We start from the raw sequence: 21,524 nt of genomic DNA, 5'->3' as shown, positions 1-21,524 counted from the left end.
AAGATGTTTAGGGACCGGTTCTCTTACAGCAGATGTTTAGGGACTGGTTCTCTTACAGCAGTGACGTTTAGGGACCGGTTCACTCACAGCAGAGACGTTTAGGGACCGGTTATCTTACAGCAGAGACGTTTAGGGACTGGTTCTCTCACAGCAGAGACGTTTAGGGACCGGTTCTCTTACAGGAGAGACGTTTAAGGACCTGTGCTCTTACAGCAGAGATGTTAAGGGACCGGTTCTCTTACAGCAGAGACATTTAGGGACCGGTTCTCTTACAACAGTGACATGTAGTGACCGGTTCTCTTACAGCAGAGACGTTTAGGGACTGCTTCTGTCACAGCAGAGACGTTTAGGGACCGGTTCTCTCACAGGAGAGACGTTTAGGGACTGCTTCTGTCACAGCAGAGATGTTAAAGGGCTGGTTCTCTCACAGCAGAGATGTTTAGGGACTGGTTCACTCACAGGAGAAACGTTTAGGGAATGGTTCTCCCACAGCAGAGACGTTTAGGGACAGGTTCTATCACAGCAGAGACGTTTAGGGACTGGTTCTCTCACAGCAGAGACATTTAAGGACTGGTTCTCTCACAGCAGAGATGTTTAAGGACTGGTTCTCTCACAGCAGAGATGTTTAGGGACTGGTTCTCTCACAGGAGAAACGTTTAGGGACCAGTTCTCTCACAGCAGAGACATTTAGGGACCGGTTCTCTCACAGCAGAGATGTTTAGGGACTGGTTCTCTCACAGTAGAGACGTTTAGGGACCGGTTCTCTTACAACAGAGATGTATAGTGACCGGTTCTCTTACAGCAGAGACGTTTAGGGACTGGTTCTCTCACAGCAGAGACATTTAAGGACTGGTTCTCTCACAGCAGAGATGTTTAAGGACTGGTTCTCTCACAGCAGAGATGTTTAGGGACTGGTTCTCTCACAGCAGAGACGTTTAGGGACTGGTTCTCTCACAGCAGAGTCATTTAAGGACTGGTTCTCTCACAGCAGAGATGTTTAAGGACTGGTTCTCTCACAGCAGAGATATTTAGGGACTGGTTCTCTCACAGGAGAAACGTTTAGGGACCGGTTCTCTCACAGCAGAGACATTTAGGGACCGGTTCTCTCACAGCAGAGATGTTTAGGGACTGGTTCTCTCACAGGAGAGACGTTTAGGGACCGGTTCTCTTACAACAGAGATGTATAGTGACCGGTTCTCTTACAGCAGAGACGTTTAGGGACTGCTTCTGTCACAGCAGAGATGTTTAGTGAGCGGTTCTCTCACAGGAGAGCCGTTTAGTGACTGCTTCTGTCACAGCAGAGACGTTTAGGTTCCGGTTCTCTCACAGGAGAGACGTTTAGGGACTGCTTCTGTCACATCAGAGACGTTTAAGGACTGGTTCTCTCACAGCAGAGATGTTTAGGGACTGGTTCAATCACAGGAGAAACGTTTAGGGACTGGTTCTCTCACAGCAGAGACGTTTAGGGACAGGTTCTCTCACAGCAGAGACGTTTAGGGACTGGTTCTCTCACAGCAGACGTTTAGGGACCGGTTCTCTTACAGGAGAGACGTTTAGGGACCGGTTCTCTCACAGCAGAGACGTTTAGTGACTGGTTCTCTTACAGCAGAGACGTTTAGGGACCGGTTATCTTACAGCAGAGACGTTTAAGGACCGGTTCTCTCACACCAGATACGTTTAGGGACTGGTTCTCTCACAGCAGAGACGTTTAGGGACCGGTTCTCTTACAGGAGAGACGTATAAGGACCTGTGCTCTTACAGCAGAGATGTTAATGGACCGGTTCTCTTACAGCAGAGACATTTAGGGACCGGTTCTCTTACAACAGTGACATGTAGTGACCGGTTCTCTAACAGCAGAGACGTTTAGGGACTGCTTCTGTCACAGCAGAGACGTTTAGGGACCGGTTCTCTCACAGGAGAGACGTTTAGGGACTGCTTCTGTCACAGCAGAGACGTTTAAGGACTGGTTCTCTCACATCAGAGATGTTTAGGGACTGGTTCACTCACAGGAGAAACGTTTAGGGACTGGTTCTCTCACAGCAGAGACGTTTAGGGACAGGTTCTCTCACAGCAGAGACGTTTAGGGACTGGTTCTCTCACAGCAGAGACGTTTAGGGACCGGTTCTCTTACAGGAGAGACGTTTAGGGACCGGTTCTCTCACAGCAGAGACGTTTAGTGACTGGTTCTCTTACAGCAGAGACGTTTAGGGACCGGTTCTCTTACAGCTGAGACATTTAAGGACCGGATCTCTTACAGCAAAGACGTTTAGGGACCGGTTCTCTTACAGCAGACGTTTAGGGACTGGTTCTCTTACAGCAGTGACGTTTAGGGACCGGTTCACTCACAGCAGAGACGTTTAGGGACCGGTTATCTTACAGCAGAGACGTTTAGGGACCAGTTCTCTTACCGAAGACATGTTTAGGGACCGGTTCTCTCACAGGAGAGACGTTTAGTGACCGGTTATCTTACAGCAGAGACGTTTAGGGACAGGTTCTCTCACAGCAGACACGTTTAGGGACCAGTTCTCTTACCGAAGACATGTTTAGGGACCGGTTCTCTCACATCAGAGACGTTTAGGGACTGCTTCTGCCACAGCAGAGACGTTTAGGGACCGGTTCTCTCACAGGAGGGACGTTTAGGGACTGCTTCTGTCACAGCAGAGACGTTTAAGGACTGGTTCTCTCACAGCAGAGATGTTTAGGGACTGGTTCACTCACATGAGAAACGTTTAGGGACCGGTTCTCTCACAGCAGAGATGTTTAGGGACAGGTTCTCTCACAGCAGAGACGTTTATGGACTGGTTCTCTCACAGCAGAGACGTTTAGGGACCTGTTCCCTTACAGGAAAGACGTTTAAGGACCGGTGCTCTTACAGCAGAGATGTTTAGGGACCGGTTCTCTTACAGCAGAGACGTTTAGGGACTGGTTCTGTCACAGCAGAGACGTTTAGGGACCGGTTCTCTCACAGGAGAGACGTTTAGGGACTGCTTCTGTCACAGCAGAGACGTTTAAGGACTGGTTCTCTCACAGCAGAGATGTTTAGGGACTGGTTCACTCACATGAGAAACGTTTAGGGACCGGTTCTCTCACAGCAGAGATGTTTAGGGACAGGTTCTCTCACAGCAGAGACGTTTATGGACTGGTTCTCTCACAGCAGAGACGTTTAGGGACCTGTTCCCTTACAGGAAAGACGTTTAAGGACCGGTGCTCTTACAGCAGAGATGTTTAGGGACCGGTTCTCTTACAGCAGAGACGTTTAGGGACTGGTTCTGTCACAGCAGAGACGTTTAGGGACCGGTTCTCTCACAGGAGAGACGTTTAGGGACTGCTTCTGTCACAGCAGAGACGTTTAAGGACTGGTTCTCTCACAGCAGAGATGTTTAGGGACTGGTTCACTCACAGGAGAAACGTTTAAGGACTGGTTCTCTCACAGCAGAGACGTTTAGGGACAGGTTCTCTCACAGCAGAGACGTTTAGGGACTGGTTCTCTCACAGCAGAGACGTTTAGGGACCGGTTCTCTTACAGGAGAGACGTTTAGGGACCGGTTCTCTCACAGCAGAGACGTTTAGTGACTGGTTCTCTTACAGCAGAGACGTTTAGGGACCGGTTCTCTTACAGCTGAGACATTTAAGGACCGGATCTCTTACAGCAAAGACGTTTAGGGACCGGTTCTCTTACAGCAGACGTTTAGGGACTGGTTCTCTTACAGCAGTGACGTTTAGGGACCGGTTCAATCACAGCAGAGACGTTTAGGGACCGGTTATCTTACAGCAGAGACGTTTAGGGACCAGTTCTCTTACCGAAGACATGTTTAGGGACCGGTTCTCTCACAGGAGAGACGTTTAGGGACCGGTTCTCTTACAACAGAGATGTATAGTGACCGGTTCTCTTACAGCAGAGACGTTTAGGGACTGCTTCTGTCACAGCAGAGATGTTTAGGGAGCGGTTCTCTCACAGGAGAGACGTTTAGTGACTGCTTCTGTCACAGCAGAGACGTTTAGGGTCCGGTTCTCTCACAGGAGAGACGTTTAGGGACTGCTTCTGTCACAGCAGAGACGTTTAAGGACTGGTTCTCTCACAGCAGAGATGTTTAGGGACTGGTTCACTCACAGCAGACACGTTTAGGGACCAGTTCTCTTACAGGAGAGACGTTTAGGGACCGGTTCTCTTACAGCAGAGACGTTTAGGGACCGGTTCTCTCATTGGAGAGACGTTTAGGGACCGGTTCTCTTACAACAGAGACGTTTAGGGACCTGTTGTCTAACAGCAGAGACGTTTAGGGACCAGTTCTCTTACAGCAGAGACGTTTAGGGACTGGTTCTCTTACAGCAGAGATGTTTAGGGACCGGTTCTCTTACAGGAGAGACATTTAGGGACCGGTGCTCTTACAGCAGAGATGTTTAGGGACCGGTTCTCTTACAGCAGAGATGTTTAGGGACCGGTTCTCTCACAGGAGAGGCGTTTAAGAACTGCTTCTGTCACAGCAGAGACGTTTAGGTACCGGTTCTCTCACAGGAGAGACGTTTAGGGACTCCTTCTTTCACAGCAGAGACGTTTAAGGACTGGTTCTCTCACAGCAGAGATGTTTAGGGTCTGGTACTCTCACAGCAGAGACGTTTAGGGACCGGTTTTCTTACAGCAGAGATGTTTAGGATTCGGTTCTCTCACAGCAGAGACGTTTAGGGACCGGTTCTCTCACAGCAGAGACGTTTAGGGACCGGTTCTCTCACAGCAGAGATGTTTAGGGACTGGTTCTCTTACAGGAGAGACGTTTAGGGACCGGTTCTCTAACAGCAGACGTTTAGGGACTGCTTCTGTCACAGCAGACACGTTTAGGGACCGGTTCTCTCACAGGAGAGACGTTTAGGGACTGCTTCTGTCACAGCAGAGACGTTTAAGGACTGGTTCTCTCACAGCAAAGATGTTTAGGGACTGCTTCTCTCACAGGAGAAACGTTTAGGGACCGGTTCTCTCACAGCAGAGACATTTAGGGACCGGTTCTCTCACAGCAGAGATGTTTAGGGACCGGTTCTCTCACAGGAGAGACATTTAGGGACCGGTTCTCTTACAACAGAGATGTATAGTGACCGGTTCTCTTACAGCAGAGACGTTTAGGGACTGCTTCTGTCACAGCAGAGATGTTTAGGGAGCGGTTCTCTCACAGGAGAGACGTTTAGTGACTGCTTCTGTCACAGCAGAGACGTTTAAGGACTGGTTCTCTCACAGCAGAGATGTTTAGGGACTGGTTCACTCACAGGAGAAACGTTTAGTGATTGGTTCTCTCACAGCAGAGACGTTTAGGGACATGTTCTCTCACAGCAGAGACGTTTAGGGACTGGTTCTCTCACAGCAGAGATGTTTAGGGACTGGTTCACTCACAGGAGAAACGTTTAGGGACTGGTTCTATCACAGCAGAGACGTTTAGGGACAGGTTCTCTCACAGCAGAGACGTTTAGGGACCGGTTCTCTTACAGGAGAGACGTTTAGGGACCGGTTCTCTTACAGCAGAGACGTTTAGTGACTGGTTATCTTACAGCAGAGACGTTTAGGGACCGGTTCTCTTACAGCAGAGACGTTTAAGGACCGGATCTCTTACAGCAAAGACGTTTAGGGACCGGTTCTCTTACAGCAGACGTTTAGGGACTGGTTCTCTTACAGCAGTGACGTTTAGGGACCGGTTCACTCACAGCAGAGACGTTTAGGGACCGGTTATCTTACAGCAGAGACGTTTAGGGACTGGTTCTCTCACAGCAGAGACGTTTAGGGACCGGTTCTCTTACAGGAGAGACGTTTAAGGACCTGTGCTCTTACAGCAGAGATGTTAAGGGACCGGTTCTCTTACAGCAGAGACATTTAGGGAACGGTTCTCTTACAACAGTGACATGTAGTGACCGGTTCTCTTACAGCAGACACGTTTAGGGACTGCTTCTGTCACAGCAGAGACGTTTAGGGACCGGTTCTCTCACAGGAGAGACGTTTAGGGACTGCTTCTGTCACAGCAGAGATGTTAAAGGGCTGGTTCTCTCACAGCAGAGATGTTTAGGGACTGGTTCACTCACAGGAGAAACGTTTAGGGAATGGTTCTGCACAGCAGAGACGTTTAGGGACAGGTTCTATCACAGCAGAGACGTTTAGGGACTGGTTCTCTCACAGCAGAGATGTTTAAGGACTGGTTCTCTCACAGGAGAGATGTTTAGGGTCCGGTTCTCTCACAGCAGAGACATTTAAGGACTGGTTCTCTCACAGCAGAGATGTTTAAGGACTGGTTCTCTCACAGCAGAGATGTTTAGGGACTGGTTCTCTCACAGGAGAAACGTTTAGGGACCGGTTCTGTCACAGCAGAGACATTTAGGGACCGGTTCTCTCACAGCAGAGATGTTTAGGGACTGGTTCTCTCACAGTAGAGACGTTTAGGGACCGGTTCTCTTACAACAGAGATGTATAGTGACCGGTTCTCTTACAGCAGAGACGTTTAGGGACTGGTTCTCTCACAGCAGAGACATTTAAGGACTGGTTCTCTCACAGCAGAGATGTTTAAGGACTGGTTCTCTCACAGCAGAGATGTTTAGGGACTGGTTCTCTCACAGCAGAGACGTTTAGGGACTGGTTCTCTCACAGCAGAGTCATTTAAGGACTGGTTCTCTCACAGCAGAGATGTTTAAGGACTGGTTCTCTCACAGCAGAGATGTTTAGGGACTGGTTCTCTCACAGGAGAAACGTTTAGGGACCGGTTCTCTCACAGCAGAGACATTTAGGGACCGGTTCTCTCACAGCAGAGATGTTTAGGGACTGGTTCTCTCACAGGAGAGACGTTTAGGGACCGGTTCTCTTACAACAGAGATGTATAGTGACCGGTTCTCTTACAGCAGAGACGTTTAGGGACTGCTTCTGTCACAGCAGAGATGTTTAGTGAGCGGTTCTCTCACAGGAGAGCCGTTTAGTGACTGCTTCTGTCACAGCAGAGACGTTTAAGGACTGGTTCTCTCACAGCAGCGATGTTTAGGGACTGGTTCAATCACAGGAGAAACGTTTAGGGACTGGTTCTCTCACAGCAGAGACGTTTAGGGACAGGTTCTCTCACAGCAGAGACGTTTAGGGACTGATTCTCTCACAGCAGACGTTTAGGGACCGGTTCTCTTACAGGAGAGACGTTTAGGGACCGGTTCTCTCACAGCAGAGACGTTTAGTGACTGGTTCTCTTACAGCAGAGACGTTTAGGGACCGGTTATCTTACAGCAGAGACGTTTAAGGACCGGTTCTCTCACACCAGATACGTTTAGGGACTGGTTCTCTCACAGCAGAGACGTTTAGGGACCGGTTCTCTTACAGGAGAGACGTATAAGGACCTGTGCTCTTACAGCAGAGATGTTAAGGGACCGGTTCTCTTACAGCAGAGACATTTAGGGACCGGTTCTCTTACAACAGTGACATGTAGTGACCGGTTCTCTTACAGCAGAGACGTTTAGGGACTGCTTCTGTCACAGCAGAGACGTTTAGGGACCGGTTCTCTCACAGGAGAGACGTTTAGGGACTGCTTCTGTCACAGCAGAGACGTTTAAGGACTGGTTCTCTCACAGCAGAGATGTTTAGGGACTGGTTCACTCACAGGAGAAACGTTTAGGGACTGGTTCTCTCACAGCAGAGACGTTTAGGGACAGGTTCTCTCACAGCAGAGACGTTTAGGGACTGGTTCTCTCACAGCAGATACGTTTAGGGACCGGTTCTCTTACAGGAGAGACGTTTAGGGACCGGTTCTCTCACAGCAGAGACGTTTAGTGACTGGTTCTCTTACAGCAGAGACGTTTAGGGACCGGTTCTCTTACAGCTGAGACATTTAAGGACCGGATCTCTTACAGCAAAGACGTTTAGGGACCGGTTCTCTTACAGCAGACGTTTAGGGACTGGTTCTCTTACAGCAGTGACTTTTAGGGACCGGTTCACTCACAGCAGAGACGTTTAGGGACCGGTTATCTTACAGCAGAGACGTTTAGGGACCAGTTCTCTTACCGAAGACATGTTTAGGGACCGGTTCTCTCACAGGAGAGACGTTTAGTGACCGGTTATCTTACAGCAGAGACGTTTAGGGACAGGTTCTCTCACAGCAGACACGTTTAGGGACCAGTTCTCTTACCGAAGACATGTTTAGGGACCGGTTCTCTCACATCAGAGACGTTTAGGGACTGCTTCTGCCACAGCAGAGACGTTTAGGGACCGGTTCTCTCACAGGAGGGACGTTTAGGGACTGCTTCTGTCAAAGCAGAGACGTTTAAGGACTGGTTCTCTCACAGCAGAGATGTTTAGGGACTGGTTCACTCACATGAGAAACGTTTAGGGACCGGTTCTCTCACAGCAGAGACGTTTAGGGACAGGTTCTCTCACAGCAGAGACGTTTATGGACTGGTTCTCTCACAGCAGAGACGTTTAGGGACAAGTTCCCTTACAGGAAAGACGTTTAAGGACCGGTGCTCTTACAGCAGAGATGTTTAGTGACCGGTTCTCTTACAGCAGAGACGTTTAGGGACTGGTTCTCTTACAACAGAGACGTTTAGGGACTGCTTCTGTCACAGCAGAGACGTTTAGGGACCGGTTCTCTCACAGGAGAGACGTTTAGGGACTGCTTCTGTCACAGCAGAGACGTTTAGGGACCGGTTCTCTCACAGGAGAGACGTTTAGGGACTGCTTCTGTCACAGCAGAGACGTTTAAGGACTGGTTCTCTCACAGCAGAGATGTTTAGGGACTGGTTCACTCACAGGAGATACGTTTAGGGACTGGTTCTCTCACAGCAGAGACGTTTAGGGACAGGTTCTCTCACAGCAGAGACGTTTAGGGACTGGTTCTCTCACAGCAGAGACGTTTAGGGACCGGTTCTCTTACAGGAGAGACGTTTAGGTACCGGTTCTTTCACAGCAGAGACGTTTAGTGACTGGTTCTCTTACAGCAGAGACGTTTAGGGACCGGTTCTCTTACAGCAAAGACGTTTAGGGACCGGTTCTCTTACAGCAGACGTTTAGGGACTGGTTCTCTTACAGCAGTGACATTTAGGGACAGGTTCACTCACAGCAGAGATGTTTAAGGACTGGTTCTCTCACAGCAGAGATGTTTAGGGACTGGTTCTCTCACAGGAGAAACGTTTAGGGACCGGTTCTGTCACAGCAGAGACATTTAGGGACCGGTTCTCTCACAGCAGAGATGTTTAGGGACTGGTTCTCTCACAGTAGAGACGTTTAGGGACCAGTTCTCTTACAACAGAGATGTATAGTGACCGGTTCTCTTACAGCAGAGACGTTTAGGGACTGGTTCTCTCACAGCAGAGACATTTAAGGACTGGTTCTCTCACAGCAGAGATGTTTAAGGACTGGTTCTCTCACAGCAGAGATGTTTAGGGACTGGTTCTCTCACAGCAGAGACGTTTAGGGACTGGTTCTCTCACAGCAGAGTCATTTAAGGACTGGTTCTCTCACAGCAGAGATGTTTAAGGACTGGTTCTCTCACAGCAGAGATGTTTAGGGACTGGTTCTCTCACAGGAGAAACGTTTAGGGACCGGTTCTCTCACAGCAGAGACATTTAGGGACCGGTTCTCTCACAGCAGAGATGTTTAGGGACTGGTTCTCTCACAGGAGAGACGTTTAGGGACCGGTTCTCTTACAACAGAGATGTATAGTGACCGGTTCTCTTACAGCAGAGACGTTTAGGGACTGCTTCTGTCACAGCAGAGATGTTTAGTGAGCGGTTCTCTCACAGGAGAGCCGTTTAGTGACTGCTTCTGTCACAGCAGAGACGTTTAGGGTCCGGTTCTCTCACAGGAGAGACGTTTAGGGACTGCTTCTGTCACATCAGAGACGTTTAAGGACTGGTTCTCTCACAGCAGAGATGTTTAGGGACTGGTTCAATCACAGGAGAAACGTTTAGGGACTGGTTCTCTCACAGCAGAGACGTTTAGGGACAGGTTCTCTCACAGCAGAGACGTTTAGGGACTGATTCTCTCACAGCAGACGTTTAGGGACCGGTTCTCTTACAGGAGAGACGTTTAGGGACCGGTTCTCTCACAGCAGAGACGTTTAGTGACTGGTTCTCTTACAGCAGAGACGTTTAGGGACCGGTTATCTTACAGCAGAGACGTTTAAGGACCGGTTCTCTCACACCAGATACGTTTAGGGACTGGTTCTCTCACAGCAGAGACGTTTAGGGAACGGTTCTCTTACAGGAGAGACGTATAAGGACCTGTGCTCTTACAGCAGAGATGTTAAGGGACCGGTTCTCTTACAGCAGAGACATTTAGGGACCGGTTCTCTTACAACAGTGACATGTAGTGACCGGTTCTCTTACAGCAGAGACGTTTAGGGACTGCTTCTGTCACAGCAGAGACGTTTAGGGACCGGTTCTCTCACAGGAGAGACGTTTAGGGACTGCTTCTGTCACAGCAGAGACGTTTAAGGACTGGTTCTCTCACAGCAGAGATGTTTAGGGACTGGTTCACTCACAGGAGAAACGTTTAGGGACTGGTTCTCTCACAGCAGAGACGTTTAGGGACAGGTTCTCTCACAGCAGAGACGTTTAGGGACTGGTTCTCTCACAGCAGAGACGTTTAGGGACCGGTTCTCTTACAGGAGAGACGTTTAGGGACCGGTTCTCTCACAGCAGAGACGTTTAGTGACTGGTTCTCTTACAGCAGAGACGTTTAGGGACCGGTTCTCTTACAGCTGAGACATTTAAGGACCGGATCTCTTACAGCAAAGACGTTTAGGGACCGGTTCTCTTACAGCAGACGTTTAGGGACTGGTTCTCTTACAGCAGTGACTTTTAGGGACCGGTTCACTCACAGCAGAGACGTTTAGGGACCGGTTATCTTACAGCAGAGACGTTTAGGGACCAGTTCTCTTACCGAAGACATGTTTAGGGACCGGTTCTCTCACAGGAGAGACGTTTAGTGACCGGTTATCTTACAGCAGAGACGTTTAGGGACAGGTTCTCTCACAGCAGACACGTTTAGGGACCAGTTCTCTTACCGAAGACATGTTTAGGGACCGGTTCTCTCACATCAGAGACGTTTAGGGACTGCTTCTGCCACAGCAGAGACGTTTAGGGACCGGTTCTCTCACAGGAGGGACGTTTAGGGACTGCTTCTGTCAAAGCAGAGACGTTTAAGGACTGGTTCTCTCACAGCAGAGATGTTTAGGGACTGGTTCACTCACATGAGAAACGTTTAGGGACCGGTTCTCTCACAGCAGAGACGTTTAGGGACAGGTTCTCTCACAGCAGAGACGTTTATGGACTGGTTCTCTCACAGCAGAGACGTTTAGGGACCTGTTCCCTTACAGGAAAGACGTTTAAGGACCGGTGCTCTTACAGCAGAGATGTTTAGTGACCGGTTCTCTTACAGCAGAGACGTTTAGGGACTGGTTCTCTTACAACAGAGACGTTTAGGGACTGCTTCTGTCACAGCAGAGACGTTTAGGGACCGGTTCTCTCACAGGAGAGACGTTTAGGGACTGCTTCTGTCACAGCAGAGACGTTTAGGGACCGGTTCTCTCACAGGAGAGACGTTTAGGGACTGCTTCTGTCACAGCAGAGACGTTTAAGGACTGGTTCTCTCACAGCAGAGATGTTTAGGGACTGGTTCACTCACAGGAGATACGTTTAGGGACTGGTTCTCTCACAGCAGAGACGTTTAGGGACAGGTTCTCTCACAGCAGAGACGTTTAGGGACTGGTTCTCTCACAGCAGAGACGTTTAGGGACCGGTTCTCTTACAGGAGAGACGTTTAGGTACCGGTTCTCTCACAGCAGAGACGTTTAGTGACTGGTTCTCTTACAGCAGAGACGTTTAGGGACCGGTTCTCTTACAGCAAAGACGTTTAGGGACCGGTTCTCTTACAGCAGACGTTTAGGGACTGGTTATCTTACAGTAGTGACATTTAGGGACAGGTTCACTCACAGCAGAGACGTTTAGGGACCGGTTATCTTACCGAAGACATGTTTAGGGACCGGTTCTCTCACAGGAGAGATGTTTAGGGACTGGTTCTCTCACAGCAGAGACGTTTAGGGACTGGTTCTCTCACAGCAGAGACGTTTAGGGACCGGTTCTCTTACAGGAGAGACGTTTAGGGACCGGTTCTCTCACAGCAGAGACGTTTAGTGACTGGTTCTCTTACAGCAGAGACGTTTAGGGACCGGTTCTCTTACAGCTGAGACATTTAAGGACCGGATCTCTTACAGCAAAGACGTTTAGGGACCGGTTCTCTTACAGCAGACGTTTAGGGACTGGTTCTCTTACAGCAGTGACGTTTAGGGACCGGTTCACTCACAGCAGAGACGTTTAGGGACCGGTTATCTTACAGCAGAGACGTTTAGGGACAGGTTCTCTCACAGCAGACACGTTTAGGGACCAGTTCTCTTACCGAAGACATGTTTAGGGACCGGTTCTCTCACAGGAGAGACGTTTAGTGACCGGTTATCTCACAGCAGAGACGTTTAGGGACAGGTTCTCTCACAGCAGACACGTTTAGGGACCAGTTCTCTTACCGAAGACATGTTTAGGGACCGGTTCTCTCACATCAGAGACGTTTAGGGACTGCTTCTGCCACAGCAGAGACGTTTAGGGACCGGTTCTCTCACAGGAGGGACGTTTAGGGACTGCTTCTGTCACAGCAGAGACGTTTAAGGACTGGTTCTCTCACAGCAGAGATGTTTAGGGACTGGTTCACTCACATGAGAAACGTTTAGGGACCGGTTCTCTCACAGCAGAGACGTTTAGGGACAGGTTCTCTCACAGCAGAGACGTTTATGGACTGGTTCTCTCACAGCAGAGACGTTTAGGGACCTGTTCCCTTACAGGAAAGACGTTTAAGGACCGGTGCTCTTACAGCAGAGATGTTTAGGGACCGGTTCTCTTACAGCAGAGACGTTTAGGGACTGGTTCTCTTACAACAGAGACGTTTAGGGACTGCTTCTGTCACAGCAGAGACGTTTAGGGACCGGTTCTCTCACAGGAGAGACGTTTAGGGACTGCTTCTGTCACAGCAGAGACGTTTAGGGACCGGTTCTCTCACAGGAGAGACGTTTAGGGACTGCTTCTGTCACAGCAGAGACGTTTAAGGACTGGTTCTCTCACAGCAGAGATGTTTAGGGACTGGTTCACTCACAGGAGATACGTTTAGGGACTGGTTCTCTCACAGCAGAGACGTTTAGGGACAGGTTCTCTCACAGCAGAGACGTTTAGGGACTGGTTCTCTCACAGCAGAGACGTTTAGGGACCGGTTCTCTTACAGGAGAGACGTTTAGGTACCGGTTCTCTCACAGCAGAGACGTTTAGTGACTGGTTCTCTTACAGCAGAGACGTTTAGGGACCGGTTCTCTTACAGCAGAGACGTTTAAGGACCGGATCTCTTACAGCAAAGACGTTTAGGGACCGGTTCTCTTACAGCAGAGACGTTTAAGGACCGGATCTCTTACAGCAAAGACGTTTAAGGACTGGTTCTCTTACAGCAGTGACATTTAGGGACAGGTTCACTCACAGCAGAGACGTTTAGGGACCGGTTATCTTACCGAAGACATGTTTAGGGACCGGTTCTCTCACAGGAGAGACGTTTAGTGACCGGTTATCTTACAGCAGAGAAGTTTAGGGACAGGTTCTCTCACAGCAGACACGTTTAGGGACCAGTTCTCTTACCGAAGACATGTTTAGGGACCGGTTCTCTCACATCAGAGACGTTTAGGGACTGCTTCTGCCACAGCAGAGACGTTTAGGGACCGGTTCTCTCACAGGAGGGACGTTTAGGGACTGCTTCTGTCACAGCAGAGACGTTTAAGGACAGGTTCTCTCACAGCAGAGATGTTTAGGGACTGGTTCACTCACAGGAGAAACGTTTAGGGACCGGTTCTCTCACAGCAGAGACGTTTAGGGACAGGTTCTCTCACAGCAGAGACGTTTATGGACTGGTTCTCTCACAGCAGAGACGTTTATGGACCGGTTCCCTTACAGGAGAGACGTTTAAGGACCGGTGCTCTTACAGCAGAGATGTTTAGGGACCGGTTCTCTCACAGCAGACACGTTTAGGGACCAGTTCTCTTACCGAAGACATGTTTAGGGACCAGTTCTCTCACATCAGAGACGTTTAGGGACTGCTTCTGCCACAGCAGAGACGTTTAGGGACCGGTTCTCTCACAGGAGGGACGTTTAGGGACTGCTTCTGTCACAGCAGAGACGTTTAAGGACAGGTTCTCTCACAGCAGAGATGTTTAGGGACTGGTTCACTCACAGGAGAAACGTTTAGGGACCGGTTCTCTCACAGCAGAGACGTTTAGGGACAGGTTCTCTCACAGCAGAGACGTTTATGGACTGGTTCTCTCACAGCAGAGACGTTTATGGACCGGTTCCCTTACAGGAGAGACGTTTAAGGACCGGTTCTCTTACAGCAGAGACGTTTAGGGACCAGTTCTCTTACAACAGAGACGTTTAGGGACTGCTTCTGTCACAGCAGAGACGATTAGGGACCGGTTCTCTCACAGGAGAGACGTTTAGGGACTGCTTCTGTCACAGCAGAGATGTGTAGGGACCGGTTCTCTCACAGGAGAGACGTTAAGGGTCTGCATCTGTCACAGCAGAGACGTTTAAGGACTGGTTCTCTCACAGCAGAGATGTTTAGGGACTGGTTCTCTCACAGGAGAAACGTTTAGGGACCGGTTCTCTCACAGCAGAGACGTTTAGGGACAGGTTCTCTCAGAGGAGAGACGTTTAGGGACCGGTTCTCTCACAGCAGAGTCATGTACGGACCGGTTCTCTTACAGGAGAGACGTTTAGGGACCGGTTCACTCACAGCAGAGACGTTTAGGGACCGGTTCTCTCACAGCAGACACGTTTAGGGACCAGTTCTCTTACAGGAGAGACGTTTAGGGACTGCTTCTGTCACAGCAGAGACGTTTAGGGACCGGTTCTCTCACAGGAGAGACGTTTAGGGACTGCTTCTGTCACAGCAGAGACGTTTAAGGACTGGTTCTCTCACAGCAGAGATGTTTAGGGACTGGTTCACTCACAGGAGATACGTTTAGGGACTGGTTCTCTCACAGCAGAGACGTTTAGGGACAGGTTCTCTCACAGCAGAGACGTTTAGGGACTGGTTCTCTCACAGCAGAGACGTTTAGGGACCGGTTCTCTTACAGGAGAGACGTTTAGGTACCGGTTCTCTCACAGCAGAGACGTTTAGTGACTGGTTCTCTTACAGCAGAGACGTTTAGGGACCGGTTCTCTAACAGCAGAGACGTTTAAGGACCGGATCTCTTACAGCAAAGACGTTTAGGGACCGGTTCTCTTACAGCAGAGACGTTTAAGGACCGGATCTCTTACAGCAAAGACGTTTAGGGACTGGTTCTCTTACAGCAGTGACATTTAGGGACAGGTTCACTCACAGCAGAGACGTTTAGGGACCGGTTATCTTACCGAAGACATGTTTAGGGACCGGTTCTCTCACAGGAGAGACGTTTAGTGACCGGTTATCTTACAGCAGAGAAGTTTAGGGACAGGTTCTCTCACAGCAGACACGTTTAGGGACCAGTTCTCTTACCGAAGACATGTTTAGGGACCGGTTCTCTCACATCAGAGACGTTTAGGGACTGCTTCTGCCACAGCAGAGACGTTTAGGGACCGGTTCTCTCACAGGAGGGACGTTTAGGGACTGCTTCTGTCACAGCAGAGACGTTTAAGGACAGGTTCTCTCACAGCAGAGATGTTTAGGGACTGGTTCACTCACAGGAGAAACGTTTAGGGACCGGTTCTCTCACAGCAGAGACGTTTAGGGACAGGTTCTCTCACAGCAGAGACGTTTATGGACTGGTTCTCTCACAGCAGAGACGTTTATGGACCGGTTCCCTTACAGGAGAGACGTTTAAGGACCGGTGCTCTTACAGCAGAGATGTTTAGGGACCGGTTCTCTCACAGCAGACACGTTTAGGGACCAGTTCTCTTACCGAAGACATGTTTAGGGACCAGTTCTCTCACATCAGAGACGTTTAGGGACTGCTTCTGCCACAGCAGAGACGTTTAGGGACCGGTTCTCTCACAGGAGGGACGTTTAGGGACTGCTTCTGTCACAGCAGAGACGTTTAAGGACAGGTTCTCTCACAGCAGAGATGTTTAGGGACTGGTTCACTCACAGGAGAAACGTTTAGGGACCGGTTCTCTCACAGCAGAGACGTTTAGGGACAGGTTCTCTCACAGCAGAGACGTTTATGGACTGGTTCTCTCACAGCAGAGACGTTTATGGACCGGTTCCCTTACAGGAGAGACGTTTAAGGACCGGTTCTCTTACAGCAGAGACGTTTAGGGACCAGTTCTCTTACAACAGAGACGTTTAGGGACTGCTTCTGTCACAGCAGAGACGATTAGGGACCGGTTCTCTCACAGGAGAGACGTTTAGGGACTGCTTCTGTCACAGCAGAGATGTGTAGGGACCGGTTCTCTCACAGGAGAGACGTTAAGGGTCTGCATCTGTCACAGCAGAGACGTTTAAGGACTGGTTCTCTCACAGCAGAGATGTTTAGGGACTGGTTCTCTCACAGGAGAAACGTTTAGGGACCGGTTCTCTCACAGCAGAGACGTTTAGGGACAGGTTCTCTCAGAGGAGAGACGTTTAGGGACCGGTTCTCTCACAGCAGAGTCATGTACGGACCGGTTCTATTACAGGAGAGACGTTTAGGGACCGGTTCACTCACAGCAGAGACGTTTAGGGACCGGTTCTCTCACAGCAGACACGTTTAGGGACCAGTTCTCTTACAGGAGAGACGTTTAGGGACCGGTTCTCTTACAGCAGAGACGTTTAGGGACCGGTTATCTCATTGGAGAGACGTTTAGGGACCGGTTCTCTTACAACAGTAATGTTTAGGGACCTGTTGTCTCACAGCAGAGACGTTTAGGGACCAGTTCTCTTACAGCAGAGACGTTTAGGGACCGGTTCTCTTACAGCAGAGATGATTAGGGAAGGGTTCTCTTACAGGAGAGACGTTTAGGGACCGGTGCTCTTACAGCAGAGATGTTTAGGGACCGGTTCTCTTATAGCAGAGACGTTTAGGGACCGGTTCTCTTACAGCAGAGATGTTTAGGGACCGGTTCTCTTACAGCAGAGACGTTTAGGGACCGGTTCTCTTACAACAGAGACGTTTAGGGACTGCTTCTGTCACAGCAGAGACGTTTAGGGACCGGTTCTCTCATTGGAGAGACGTTTAGGGACTGCTTCTGTCACAGCAGAGATGTTTAGGGACCGGTTCTCTCACAGGAGAGACGTTTAGGGACTGCTTCTGTCACAGCAGAGATGTTTAAGGACTGGTTCTCTCACAGCAGAGATGTTTAGGGACTGGTTCTCTCACAGGAGAAACGTTTAGGGACCGGTTCTCTCACAGCAGAGACGTTTAGGGACAGGTTCTCTCACAGCAGAGACGTTTAGGGACCGGTTCTCTCACAGCAGAGTCATGTACGGACCGGTTCTCTTACAGGAGAGACGTTTAGGGACCGGTTCTCTCACAGCAGAGACGTTTAGGGACCGGTTCTCTCACAGCAGACACGTTTAGGGACCAGTTCTCTTACAGGAGAGACGTTTAGGGACCGGTTCTCTCACAGCAGAGATGTTTAGGGACTGGTTCTCTCACAGGAGAAACGTTTAGGGACCGGTTCTCTCACAGCAGAGACATTTAGGGACCGGTTCTCTCACAGCAGAGATGTTTAGGGACTGGTTCTCTCACAGGAGAGACGTTTAGGGACCGGTTCTCTCACAGCAGAGACGTTTAGGGACCGGTTCTCTCACAGCAGACACGTTTAGGGACCAGTTCTCTTACAGGAGAGACGTTTAGGGACCGGTTCTCTCACAGCAGAGATGTTTAGGGACTGGTTCTCTCACAGGAGAAACGTTTAGGGACCGGTTCTCTCACAGCAGAGACATTTAGGGACCGGTTCTCTCACAGCAGAGATGTTTAGGGACAGGTTCACTCACAGCAGAGACGTTTAGGGACCGGTTATCTTACCGAAGACATGTTTAGGGACCGGTTCTCTCACAGGAGAGGCGTTTAGTGACCGGTTATCTTACAGCAGAGAAGTTTAGGGACAGGTTCTCTCACAGCAGACACGTTTAGGGACCAGTTCTCTTACCGAAGACATGTTTAGGGACCGGTTCTCTCACATCAGAGACGTTTAGGGACTGCTTCTGCCACAGCAGAGACGTTTAGGGACCGGTTCTCTCACAGGAGGGACGTTTAGGGACTGCTTCTGTCACAGCAGAGACGTTTAAGGACAGGTTCTCTCACAGCAAGGATGTTTAGGGACTGGTTCACTCACAGGAGAAACGTTTAGGGACCGGTTCTCTCACAGCAGAGACGTTTAGGTACAGGTTCTCTCACAGCAGAGACGTTTATGGACTGGTTCTCTCACAGCAGAGACGTTTATGGACCGGTTCCCTTACAGGAGAGACGTTTAAGGACCGGTGCTCTTACAGCAGAGATGTTTAGGGACCGGTTCTCTCACAGCAGACACGTTTAGGGACCAGTTCTCTTACCGAAGACATGTTTAGGGACCGGTTCTCTCACATCAGAGACGTTTAGGGACTGCTTCTGCCACAGCAGAGACGTTTAGGGACTGGTTCTCTCACAGGAGGGACGTTTAGGGACTGCTTCTGTCACAGCAGAGACGTTTAAGGACAGGTTCTCTCACAGCAGAGATGTTTAGGGACCGGTTCCCTTACAGCAGAGACGTTTAGGGACCAGTTCTCTTACAACAGAGACGTTTAGGGACTGCTTCTGTCACAGCAGAGACGATTAGGGACCGGTTCTCTCACAGGAGAGACGTTTAGGGACTGCTTCTGTCACAGCAGAGATGTGTAGGGACCGGTTCTCTCACAAGAGAGACGTTAAGGGTCTGCATCTGTCACAGCAGAGACGTTTAAGGACTGGTTCTCTCACAGCAGAGATGTTTAGGGACTGGTTCTCTCACAGGAGAAACGTTTAGGGACCGGTTCTCTCACAGCAGAGACGTTTAGGGACAGGTTCTCTCAGAGGAGAGACGTTTAGGGATCGGTTCTCTCACAGCAGAGTCATGTACGGACCGGTTATCTTACAGCAGAGCAGTTTAGGGACAGGTTCTCTCACAGCAGACACGTTTAGGGACCAGTTCTCTTACCGAAGACATGTTTAGGGACCGGTTCTCTCACATCAGAGACGTTTAGGGACTGCGTCTGCCACAGCAGAGACGTTTAGGGACCGGTTCTATCACAGGAGGGACGTTTAGGGACTGCTTCTGTCACAGCAGAGACGTTTAAGGACAGGTTCTCTCACAGCAGAGATGTTTAGGGACTGGTTCACTCACAGGAGAAACGTTTAGGGACCGGTTCTCTCACAGCAGAGACGTTTAGGGACAGGTTCTCTCACAGCAGAGACGTTTATGGACTGGTTCTCTCACAGCAGAGACGTTTATGGACCGGTTCCCTTACAGGAGAGACGTTTAAGGACCGGTGCTCTTACAGCAGAGATGTTTAGGGACCGGTTCTCTTACAGCAGAGACGTTTAGGGACCAGTTCTCTTACAACAGAGACGTGTAGGGACTGCTTCTGTCACAGCAGAGACGATTATGGACCGGTTCTCTCACAGGAGAGACGTTTAGGGACTGCTTCTGTCACAGCAGAGATGTGTAGGGACCGGTTCTCTCACAGGAGAGACGTTAAAGGTCTGCATCTGTCACAGCAGAGACGTTTAAGGACTGGTTCTCTCACAGCAGAGATGTTTAGGGACTGGTTCTCTCACAGGCGAAACGTTTAGGGACCGGTTCTCTCACAGCAGAGACGTTTAGGGACAGGTTCTCTCAGAGAAGAGACGTTTAGGGACCGGTTCTCTCACAGCAGAGTCATGTAGGGACCGGTTCTCTTACAGGAGAGACGTTTAGGGACCGGTTCACTCACAGCAGAGACGTTTAGGGACCGGTTCTCTCACAGCAGACACGTTTAGGGACCAGTTCTCTTACAGGAGAGACGTTTAGGGACCGGTTCTCTTACAGCCGAGACGTTTAGGGACCGGTTCTCTCATTGGAGAGACGTTTAGGGACCGGTTCTCTTACAACAGAGATGTTTAGGGACCTGTTGTCTCACAGCAGAGACGTTTAGGGACCAGTTCTCTTACAGCAGAGACGTTTAGGGACCGGTTCTCTTACAGCAGAGATGATTAGGGACGGGTTCTCTTACAGGAGAGACGTTTAGGGACCGGTGCTCTTACAGCAGAGATCTTTAGGGACCGGTTCTCTTATAGCAGAGACGTTTAGGGACCGGTTCTCTTACAGCAGAGATGTTTAGGGACCGGTTCTCTTACAGCAGAGACGTTTAGGGACCGGTTCTCTTACAACAGAGACGTTTAGGGACTGCTTCTGTCACAGCAGAGACGTTTAGGGACCGGTTCTCTCACAGGAGAGACGTTTAGGGACTGCTTCTGTCACAGCAGAGATGTTTAGGGACCGGTTCTCTCACAGGAGAGACGTTTAGGGACTGCTTCTGTCACAGCAGAGATGTTTAAGGACTGGTTCTCTCACAGCAGAGATGTTTAGGGACTGGTTCTCTCACATGAGAAACGTTTAGGGACCGGTTCTCTCACAGCAGAGACGTTTAGGGACAGGTTCTCTCAGAGGAGAGACGTTTAGGGACCGGTTCTCTCACAGCAGAGTCATGTACGGACCGGTTCTCTTACAGGAGAGACGTTTAGGGACCGGTTCTCTCACAGCAGAGACGTTTAGGGACCGGTTCTCTCACAGCAGACACGTTTAGGGACCAGTTCTCTTACAGGAGAGACGTTTAGGGACCGGTTCTCTCACAGCAGAGATGTTTAGGGACTGGTTCTCTCACAGGAGAAACGTTTAGGGACCGGTTCTCTCACAGCAGAGAAATTTAGGGACCGGTTCTCTCACAGCAGAGATGTTTAGGGACTGGTTCTCTCACAGGAGAGACGTTTAGGGACCGGTTCTCTTACAACAGAGATGTATAGTGACCGGTTCTCTTACAGCAGAGACGTTTAGGGACAAGGTTCTCTCACAGCAGAGACATTTAAGGACTGGTTCTCTCACAGCAGAGATGTTTAAGGACTGGTTCTCTCACAGCAGAGATGTTTAGGGACTGTTTCTCTCACAGCAGAGACGTTTAGGGACTGGTTCTCTCACAGCAGATACATTTAAGGACTGGTTCTCTCACAGCAGAGATGTTTAAGGACTGGTTCTCTCACAGCAGAGATGTTTAGGGACTGGTTCTCTCACAGGAGAAACGTTTAGGGACCGGTTCTCTCACAGCAGAGACATTTAGGGACTGGTTCTCTCACAGCAGAGATGTTTAGGGACTGGTTCTCTCACAGGAGAGACGTTTAGGGACCGGTTCTCCTACAACAGAGATGTATAGTGACCGGTTCTCTTACAGCAGAGACGTTTAGGGACTGCTTCTGTCACAGCAGAGATGTTTAGGGAGCGGTTCTCTCACAGGAGAGCCGTTTAGTGACTGCTTATGTCACAGCAGAGAC

Source organism: Coregonus lavaretus (assembly GCF_964263955.1).
Source record: "Coregonus lavaretus genome assembly, contig: HAP1_SCAFFOLD_128, whole genome shotgun sequence".
NCBI lineage: Eukaryota > Metazoa > Chordata > Actinopteri > Salmoniformes > Salmonidae > Coregonus > Coregonus lavaretus.
The sequence above is the reverse complement of the archived record's forward strand: the minus strand, read 5'-3'. Positions refer to the sequence as shown.